This window comes from Ambystoma mexicanum, chromosome 10 (genome assembly GCF_040938575.1).
Source record: "Ambystoma mexicanum isolate Mex_15411 chromosome 10, UKY_AmexF1_1, whole genome shotgun sequence".
Classification (NCBI taxonomy): domain Eukaryota; kingdom Metazoa; phylum Chordata; class Amphibia; order Caudata; family Ambystomatidae; genus Ambystoma; species Ambystoma mexicanum.
In genome coordinates, this window is record NC_090932.1 from 747889131 (window position 1) to 747900538 (window position 11408).

Sequence of the window (11408 nt, forward strand, 5' to 3'; positions counted from 1 at the left end):
GGACGTTTACCCAAAGAGAAGCATGTAGGAGATGTGATTGGTGGGGGCACACCGCTGGCTCAAAAGAGTGTCCTGCCACCAATGCAGAATGCAGGACGTGTAAGGGGAGAGGGCATTTTGCCCGAGTGTGTAGAAGTGCTAACCAGAACAGACAAACCGTCAAGATGGTGGAGGCAGAAGAGGACAATGTGTCTGTTGTGGGTTATGTGAGCGATACCACTGCTGAGCTGTGGAATGAGAGAGTTCACGAAGGAGTGTTATTGAGTGTGGGTACAGGCCACAAGAAGGAGGGTCAGTGGGCCACGTTAACTGTGAATAATGTACAAATGCAGATAATGATTGAAACGGGTTGCCCTACACCATGATTTCTCCTGAGTTATACGCAGCTAGTTTCCATAAGGAGGTGGATAATTTATTGTCGTCTGACATCAACCCGTGTGCATATGGGCGTGTTCCAATCAAGGTGTTGAGATACTAATGGGCCACAATTGAGTTTGGGAAGCGTTCTGCCCGAGGGAAATTGTATGTGGCCCACAAGGGAGAGTCAGTGGTGGGGTGGGATGAGCAGGCCGCTCTCAATATAGAGATCCGGCCAGGAAAGCCTATTCCTATTTTGAGTGTGAGTATGGGAGAAAGTGTACCCAGTCAAGGAATGATAACTGGGGAATATCTGAAAGAGGCCTTTGCTGAAGTATTTTCTGCAAACCTAGGTATGATGAAGGGATTTTCCCATAAGATTGTACTCAACAAGGGTGCAGTGCCATGAGTGCAAAAGGTGAGGAAAGCACCCATGTTGGCTCAAGAGGGACTCAAGAATGAATTAGTGAAACTTCAGGAGGCCAGAATAATAGAGGAAGTGGAATTTTCAGAATGGCTTGCTCCCGTGGTGTTGGCTCACAAAGTGGACGGCGGAATGAGAATGTGTGTGGACTTAAGGGACCTTAATGTCAACATATGGGTGGACAGACACCCTTTGCCCACCATAAATGAATTGTACTGATGGAAAAGGCCACATGTTTTTCCACTTTTGATTTATCCTCAGCCTACCACCAAATAGACCTCCATGTAGAGTCACGTCCTTTAACATCATTTGCAACTCCTTTTGGTGCCTTCTGTTTTTGTCAGATGCCATTTGGTTTGGCGTCGGCATCTGCAGTTTTCTAGAGGCTTATGCAAAGGTTATTTGGGTGATGTCGAAAGCTGAATACTTTCAGGACGATATCCTAGTATGGGGAAGAGACCGCAATAAGCATGATGGAAGGGTATTTAAGTTGATGCAGATGTTGATGGAAAGTGCCATGACAGTGAAGTGGGCCAAGTGCCACGTGGGAGTGTCTATTATGACCGATTTGGGGCATACGTTGGATGAGACGGGTATTCATCCTAGGGAAGGTCTGTTAAAGGTTTTGAAGGAAACACCTGCCCCCATCAACAAGGAACAGCCCAGGTCCTTTATGGGCCTAACAGAGTATTATGGTCACTTTATTGCTTCCTATGGTGAAAAAACGGTTAGTATGAGGGCCTTTTTAAAGAAGGGTGTCCGTTTTGAATGGTCTGAAAATTGTCAGGTTGAATTTGAAGGGTTAAAGGAGGAAGTTGGCGTGCTGTATCATTGGGTTCATTTTCACCGAAAAGTAAGACAGCATTGACCGTTGATGCCAGCAAAGTAGGCATTGTGGTAGTGCTCGAGCAGTGGGATGATGGAGGTTATCGCTCCATAGCATTTACTTCAAGAGTATTGAGAGACACTGATCCGAGATGTGCAGTGATTGAAAGAAAAGCGTTGGCTACAGTTTGGCTTCAAAGCATTTTAGGACCTTTTATGGGGTATCCCGTACATCTTACGAACTGACCATAAGCCCCTCATGCATGTCTTAACTACCAAGGTTCTGTCTAACGCTTCTCCCAGAATATTTAGATGGATGATAGACATGCAGGTTTTTAACTTTAAGGTGGAGTATATTCCGGGAACCAAGAATGCTGTGGCGGACTGTCTTTCTCGCCTTCCCAGTCTGGTCAGCGGATTTAAGGGCAACCAAGTGAATGTGGAGGAGTGCACAATAATTGCAAGTATAATTCCTGCTATTGATAAGGAGGCGTGGGATAAGGAAATCGCTGCTGATCCTACCATGTTGAAAATTAGAGATGCATTTAGGAATGGTGGCATGGATAAGGATTTGAACAGTAATTATAGTCATGTGAGGGACGAATTGTCAGAAGGCTTGTGGGGCATTATCCAAGGTCAGAGGTCCAAGGTCATTATCCTGTGTCTCTAAGGAGCAGGCTGGTTGGTTTGGCTCATGAAGGACATTTGGGGAAGTCCTTAATTAAAAGAAGATAGAGAGAATCATACTGGTGGCCTAGAATGGACAGTTATGTGGAGGTGGAAGTGAAAGAGTGTGTGGCGTGTGCCATCAATGACAAGAGCCAGGTGGCTAAACCACAACCAGTGTGTCCGGTAGAGGTAACCGGTGAAGTATGGGCGAAGGTTACTATTGATGTCATGGGTCCCATGGACATTTTAGGTGGTGGCCTTAGATTTATTGTGGTTCTTGTAGATTATACATCGAGGTGGGTAGAGGCAACCGTTTTGCAGACTGTGACTGCAAAGAAGGTGGTAGCATTGTTCAAAATGGTATTTGATAGAGAGGGTGTACCGGCGGGCATTGTCACGGACAACGGTGTGCAATTTGTGTCGGGAAGCATATGGGGATACGTCATCATAAGACCGCTTTGTACAACCCCGCAGCAAATGGGTTGGTTGAAAGAATGAATAGATTTGTCAAGGGCGCTATTCAGTTGGCTGTGGCAAATGGTCTATGTTGGAAGAGTGTTCTGTCAGAGGCTCTCAATGCATATAGGTGCACGCCGTATGTGTTGACGGGGTGTTCACCATTTGAGCTGATACATGGTATGAAACCTAGTACCAAGCTAAGAGTGCCTGTATTGGGTGGAGATGCACATACTGGTGTAAACATGCAGGAGGTACTGGAGCTTGTTCGTTTGAAGCAGGAGATGGTCAGGGAGCGTTATGGACACAGGAAACCTTTGTCTGTGTCGGTAGGCGACCATGTGCAAATAAAGAATCCTCAACATATTCCCAAGGGTATCAGTGTTTATATGAAACCCCGCCTAGTTGTAAAGGTCGGGCAAGGTTATGTGAAATTGGATGATGGATCCAGGTGGAGTATGAGGCGAGCTGTAGTGGTTGAGAAAGGGTGTACCAGGAGCCTGTGTGATAGGGCAAGTGAAAGAATCATTCCTTATATGTTTGTGTAAGGGGGAGAAAGGAGTGTGGACGGGGTCGGCGAGAGTTTAAGCAAGCCAGTGAGGGACCTTGTTGGGGTGTCGGTGCCGGTGCCTGTACCCGGGTATGAGAGAGAGAGGTTGCAAGTGCCTGTGTGCGGAAGAGAAGGGTCAAGGTGTGACAATAGCTATCCTATGCGGGAGAGGAGGATTCTGGTAATCAGACATTCGCTTTAAAAAATGGGGGGATCCCGCCCAAAGAGAATTGGTTCCCAAAAGACCCTTAGTCGGACAGTGTAAGCATGGAGTCCGACATGTGAGCCAGACAGAAGTGAAACAGAGGGGGTGCCCTTTCTCCAAACAGGTTCCGAGAACTGTCACCAGGTAAAGGTGGACAGCCAAGGAGCCGGGAAAAGGAGGATTCCCCAACAACTCCCACTATGAGTTGAATTTTTATTTTTACAGATTCCAAAACTCTGGCACAGAAAATTTTCCAAGATCACACAGTGTCGTAGTTCAATATTAAGAAAATGACCAAAGGGCTGTCAAATAACTCACACTTTCTTTGCACCTTGGAGGAGAAAGAAGGACAATTTTATGCACTGGTCAAGGTGCAGGGTCACTGTGGATTATCAGTTCTGGTGGATACCAGATCCCAAGCCACCCTCCTGTCAAAAAGGACCTTTGCCTAACTAAACCCAGGGCAGGGTGAGTGCCACCAAATTCCACTCACACCAGTTCCTGGACAACTCAAAAATGTTGACGGGAATGATATTTCTGTCAAAGGGACTGCAGAGCTGGACATAAAAAATGGTTGGCACCGGCTGAAACATCTAGTAATAGCTGTGGTTCCAGAGGGCATACCTTGTTTACCGGGGAATGATCTCCTGAGGAGGTCATGACCTCTGATCAACTGTGTAAGCAAGGTCTTCAGGAAACACCCCAAAAAATTAAAAATGAGTACCAATTATGAAAGCCTGAATGCTACCTGTCATGTAATTGATCAACGCTCTGAGAATGTAGAGTTCCATTTCAAGAATAACCAAGTCCCAGACATCACTGTCATCTCTTTAGGAGAAAAAACTGGTGATGGAAACTCTTCTGCATTCTTGAAAATCAACCTTCCTCCCAGTTTTAAGTGTCAACCCACACTGGAAGGGAACAACCTAAAATTTCACACCAGTCCAAAATCAGAAGAAACATTGAGTTCTGTGAAACCAGACAAGGAATAGCCTGCTCAAAGTCTGGTGAACATTCAGAAAAAGGGTGAGCAGTTGTTTCTTCCCATTCAGTTAAATGAGGCGGAGGAACTGGTGCTCGGCAGAGTATGCCTGAATAATGGAAGGAGCTTCATCAGCAAATCATTATTCAGGAAACTCCCAAAAGATCAGACCATTTCCACATTTAAATTGATTGACAAATGGGAAGTAGGTCTAGAAACCCCACATTCCAAGCATCTCCTGCCTAGCAGGTGTATGCTAAAAATGATCTTTCGCAACAAAAGTATAGACCATAACTGTTGTGTCATGAGACATGCCCCTACCGCCTTTTATCTGGTTAGTGACAGTACGGATTCACAATCAATTTGGACCTAATTAATAATAAAGCCTGGTCCTGACTGAGGAGTAACCGCCTGAGCTTTGACAACATTGAAAAAGTATTCTGATCAGCTCAATTACTGCCTTATGTGGTTGAAATTCAAGTGCGAGTAGAGGTTACCATCCCAGGACAGGTGCAACAATTTACTCTTCCTGTGAAAATTAAGCGAGGAAAGAACCTCAAACATCAGGACCCCTATATAAATCTAAATTTCCATCTCCAACAACAAGGTTTGTATTTAAATCTGACAGCTCTAGTTTACCTAGAATACAACACCATTAGAATATTGGTGGATAACAGCGATCCTCAAAGTATCACTTTGGGTGCAGACACATTCATTGGAATGGTGGTTGATGCCCAACATTATTTTTCGACAGCAACAACGGTATTCCCACAGAAATATTTTTACTGGGCATGGGGTGAATTTCCTGGTGTACTCTTCCTGCCCCCACAGTGTTGAAGAGGTGACCTGTGACATTAGGAGGGATGAGGTAGAGTTCAGAGTCAAGGACCACTACCTCGAATCCCCTGTCCAGGTCAACACCATGAAAAGAGTTATCTCCACCGAACTGGAGGATACCGCTGCAATTGCCAAGCCCAAGGTCTTTCCAGGTTTCAAGCAGATGGTCAAGGAAAGGAATCTTGCTGGTGCCTGTGAGACCGAGGAGCAAAGACAAAATATAAAACAGGTCTTCCTGGAATTCCAAGATATCTTTTCAGTGGACTCAAATGACCGTGGAGGCACATCCATTCATTCAACCACAATTCCCACAGACCCTGAGATGGCTCCAGTATTTATGAAACAATACTGGTTACCTCTTGCATCCTTGGAATCACTCACTGAGATTATTAGGGGATTTAGAATGCTGTGGGATAATTTGTTCAATCCACATTACCTTCAACAACCTGGTACTGGGGATCCTCAAACCAATTGGCCAATGGAGACTATGTGCAGACCAGAGGGAGTTGAACAAACAGGTCCACATGCCAAGATGGCCCATTCCCTACATCAATCAGGGACTGGCCCAGATCCAAGGGTCAAATGTGTACACCACCATTGACCTGTCCAAAGGTTACTGGACAGTGCCCGTGAGTAGGGTACAAGCTTGCTTTACTTTCGGGGGGCAGCAATGCACATGAACCCAAACCCCCTTTGGATACATAAACTCTGGCAATGAGTTCAACATCTTCCTACATAGGACTATGTCCAATTTGGGAAAAAGGGGAAACCTGACCTATGTGGATGATGTTTTGATCAAGAGCTCAATTTCGGAGGAACATATAGCAGAAATCCACTATGTTCTAACCCAGTTACAGAAAGTCAGAGAAAAATTGTCCTTTCAGAAGGCACAGTGGTGTAAAACCCGAGTGACCTTCTTAGGGCACGAGATCAGCCCTGAGGGTCTTAATCCACAGGCGAAGAAGATGGAAGCATTACTGAAATGAAAATACCTTACCACTCTGCCAGAATTAAGAAGCCTTCTTGGACTTACAAATCATCGTCAAAAGTTCATTGAAATTTATGCAGAGGTCACTCAACCCTTGGTCCATTTATTAAAGGCCGGAGTCAAGTGGGAGTGGGGTTCAGAACAATCAGAGGCAGTTAAACAACTGAAAAGAAGTCTTTCCAGTCTCCTTGTTTGGTTCACGCCATAAAGAACAAGGAGTTCTTCTCGGAGACAGAGTTCTCGGAGACTTGCCAAACAGCGGTATTGTACCAAAAGCGTGACAATGTCAACAAAGTAAACTCGTACCTGAGCAAGACTTTGACCTCTGTGGAGGAAAATTTCAATGACTGTGAGAAGGCACTCCTGGCAACGGTGTGGGCACTAAAAAATGACCACCCATTTATACAGGGGGAGCATATCATTGTTGAGACTCTTCACCAACCTTTGCAATATCTACAAAGGGACAGAATCCCGGCAGGGAACGTTAGTAATTCCAGAATGACTTCCTGGATTCTGTCCATGCAAGGCTTTCCTGTGGAGGTCAGATACGGCCAAAACAAGAAGAGTCCCCTAGCGCACCGGCTGGCAGACTTGCATTAATGTGCTCTTGAGGTTGAAAGTCTAATGACCAACAACAACACGGAGGCGTGTTAGGCAGAAACCTGTGCAGTTCCCTTTGGGAACACTGCAAAAGATTTAGGACTACAGGTGTTAGCAGTAAACCCACTTGGTAGCAGTCTGTACCCACCCAGATTTACCTGGCAGCTGTGGCTGAGCAGTCAGACTTCCCTCAAGAAGAGTTAGGCAGTATGCAAAGTATACACAATAGGTACTCAGATACAATAGCACAAGCAAACACTGACCAGAGCTTTGGTATCAAAGTATATAATTATTTATTTAAACACACACTGTTTGAAACACTCCAGCACTCTTATTTGTAAAACACTCTAAACACAGTTACTATTATGATATATACAACCCTTATTCCGTATCAGACAAGTCTTAGTTAACACCACTTATTTCCAGACAGAGGTGAGCGCTTGACTATAGATGGCACTCCAATAAGTTCATGAAAAAGGGAGGGAAAAAGGCAGAATATGTGAAGATCCACCACTGTAAGATATAGGAACACTTTTAGCAAGGCAGAAGAGCAAAAGTCACTGGTGAGCCGAAGTCCATAGGCTGGGCCCAGTCTTAGAGAGAGCAGAGCACAAATGCGCCCAAGATCACACAGTTACACTAGGCTTTGGAAGTCTTGCAGAGTTCGAAAAGGGTTTACAGAGGCTCAGAAAAGTTTAGCCAGGGTGTCCCAGGCTAACCCAGGTTCGAAAGCCGGGGGCTAAATCTACCCCGTACAGTCGGTGGCAAGGGAAGCCAGGCGGAACACGGTACTTTAAGTGGGAAGGATCCTCCAGCGGTGGCAGTTGTTCCTGGCAGCGGGTGCAAGTCTCGGCATCGTCCAGAGGAAGAGAAGATCTCGACTTGGAGGAAAGATGAAGGTCGTTGCACTGCCAGGGAAGAAACCAGCCGCAGAGTTTTCCGGTTAAAGGTATTACCCTTTATTTCGCGGTCGTGTAAAACGTGGTATTCCGGTTGCCGGGGTGCTTGGCACAGGCAAGGTGGCCACGAGTTGCGTCGGGAAGGCGAACAGACGGTGAAACTGGTTATCCCCACCAGTCAAAGGAAGAAGACTCTCCGGCGGGAGATCTCCTCTGTCGTTGGGAAAAGTGGTGAGACGGTTCAGCAGGACTCCCCAAAGCCCTGCTTTTATGCAGAAAACCCCCATTCACTCAGCCTAGCTGTCACTCAAACATGCTAAGTGGTGAGCCGGCCGGCTCGCCACTTGGCCAATCAGGACGGAGTGCGACTTGAGTTGCCTAGGCAACTCAGTCAATGGGGCCTAAATCCCCCTCCACCCCTCCTAAGTACCCCAGACAGAGTGGCACCACTTTGGAGGGCTTCTGTGGAGAAGCCCGCCAAAAAGTGGAACAAAGGGCTCGACTTGGGTTGGAGTCACAGAAGAGAACACAAACGCCATTTTAGAACCGAGTTTTGGCAAAAAATACCAACCGGAGAATGAATAATAAATAAATAAACTGGCGGTATGTTCGAGGCTATCGTAATTAAATAAATAAAGATAGTAGCCTCGAACAACGGGAAAATCCCATAGAGAAATATTTGCGGTTGAATATAAAAAGTAGTATCCACTGCCACCAGCCAAAACTCGATCAGGGGGGACGGAGACGTGCCCCCTCGACTAACAGACCCCGGGGAAATCGAATTGCCCCGGCCAGTACGTCCACAATATGATGGTTTGTACTGGTTCTGTTCAGAATTCAAGACTAGTAAAGTCAATGGTGACTTTACATGCCCTGGGAGACAGTAGTCAGTCCCAGGGTGTGGAGTCTATATTGGGGGGTCACTATGACACCCCTGTGTTACTGCACTGAGGGTGCTGTGTAACACACATCACAAAAACACAGGAAGCCCTATGGAGTAAAAGACCCCATAGCCCATTAAACACATTTAGAGTGAAAGGAACACACTCAAATCATGTCCAAGAGTGAGGGTAAAAGGGTCTCACTCTTGGCAGGAGAAAAAAATAAACCCCAAAAAATCCAACAAAGCTGCTGGGGGACTCACTAGGTTAGGAAATTCAGCCTAAACAGAGAATTCTCCCCAACACTCGCACCCCCCCCCCCCAGACTAAGGGACAGGAGGATTTAATCCACTCCTGGATGAACCTCATACCTCTAGTCGATGACAAACATCCTAGAGAGTCCATCAGCATTTTGATGGTGACACCCTGACCTGTGCTCAATGGTGAAATCAAACCCTTGCAGGCAGATTGACCATCTCAATAGTTTTGGATTTTCTCCCTTCATTTCCATTAACCATCTCAAGGGTTGGTGGTCAGTCTGAATGACAAAAGTAGAACCATACAAGTATGGCCTAAACTTCTTCAGTGCCCACACAATAGCAAAGCATTATCTTTCAATTGTTGCCCACCTTGTCTCAGGATCCTTCAGCTTACGGCTGATGAAGCAAATGGGGTGCTCCCTACCCTTCTCATCCAGTTGGCTTAGAACTGCACCTATACCTACATTGGAAGCATCAGTTAGTACAATGAAAGGTTGGTGGTAGTTAGGAGCTCTCAGTACTGGAGCTTGGCAAAGAGCTTTCTTCAGTTTTTCAAAGGCCTGATTGCACTCCTCATTCCATTTGACCTTTTTAGGGAATTTTGGAGAGGAGATGACATTCAGTGGAGAAGCTATGGTCCCATAGTTCTCAATGAAATTCCTGTAATACCCAGTGAGGCCTAGGAAGGATCTCACCTGGGTTTGAGTAGTAGGTGTTGTCCAATTTTGCACCGCTTCAATTTTGCTGAGCAAAGGCCTTATTCCTCCACCTCCTACCTCATGCCCAAGGTAGACCACTTTACTTTGACCAATCTGGCATTTATTTGCCTTGATTGTCAAATTGGCCTGCTCAAGAGCCTGAAAAACATGTCCTAGGTGGTTCACATGTTCCTCCCAGGAGTGGCTGAAGACTGCAATGTCATCCAAGTATGCCATGCAGAAGTCCTCCATCCCAGCTAGAACTTGATTCACCATCCTTTGGAATGTAGCAGGTGCATTTTTTAATCCAAAAGGCATGACCTTAAACTGGTACAAGCCAACTGGGGTTGAAAATGCAGTTTTCTCCTTGGCATGGTCCGTCAAGGCTATTTGCCAATAGCCTGACGTAAGGTCAAATGTGCTGAGGTACTTGGCTGCACCAAGTTTATCCACCAACTCATCTGTCCTTGGCAAAGGGTGGGCATCAGTCTTAGTGACTGCATTAAGAGCTCTATAGTCCACACAGAATCTCAAGTCTTTGGATCCTGCCTTTGGTACTAACACAACTGGGCTAGACCATGGACTAGTAGAGGGCTCTATTGCCCCGAGATAAAGCATCTTCTTGACCTCCCCTTTGATATGGGTTCTTACATTTTCTGACATTCTGTATCCTCTGCTTTTGACTGGCAGACAGTCACCAGTGAGAATATCATGCTGTCCCCAAGGGGTCAAGCCTGGTGAAAGTGAGAACAGGGAGGCAAACTGATTTAACATAGATTTGCACTCCTCTTGTTGCTCAGGTGTCAGATCTGAAGAGAGATTGACTCCTTCAATTTTCTCATCTAAAGGTACACCTCTGAGGAGATCAGGGAGAGATTCACTCTCTTCTTCCTCTGCTGCTGAAGCTAGAAGCAAGGCTCCTACTTCAGGTCTGGAGACGTACGCTTTCAGTCGTTTGGTGTGGAAGACTCTAGGAGCTTCCCTGGGTCGGCCCAGATCCACCAGATAGTTGACCTCCCCAAGTTTTCCCACAACTTTGAAGGGTCCCATCCATTTGTCTTGCAAGGCCCTCTGCCTTGTTGGGTGCATAACGAGAACTAGCTGGTCTTGAGTGAACTCAACCATGTTAGCCTTTTGATCATGCCAATGCTTGACCAAAGCTTGTCCAGCTTTCAGGTTATCACTAGCTTCTGCCATCATGTGTGACATTCTCCTCCGGAGACCTATCACATAGTCAGTCACTCTGACTGGTTTGAGGGGAGGAGCACCTTCCAATCCCTCCTTAATCAGGACCAACGGACCTCTGACTGGATGGCCATAGAGAAGTTCAAAGGGAGAATAACCTACTCCCTCCTGAGGGACTTCTCTATAAGCAAAGAGAAGGCATGGCAGTAGAAGGTCCCACTTTCTTTTCAGGGGTTGCTCTAAAGCACCTATCATGCTCTTCATGGTTCTGTTAACCCATTTGTCTGTGGGTGGTATGTGTTTGAGAACTTTTAAGTAACTCCACAGGTTTTCCACATGGCTTTCATGTAGTGGGACATAAAGTTTGACCCCCTGTCGGATATTACTTCCTTAGAAAACCCAACCCTGGTAAAAATACCAAGGAGGGCCTTAGCCACAGCCGGCGCTGTAACAGTCGTCATAGGAATTGCCTCAGGGTAACTAGTAGCATGGTCTACTACAACAAGGATAAACCTGTTGCCTGAGGAGGTTGGGGAATTAAGGGGACCAACAATATCAATCCCTACCCTCTCAAATGGGACTCCCACAACTG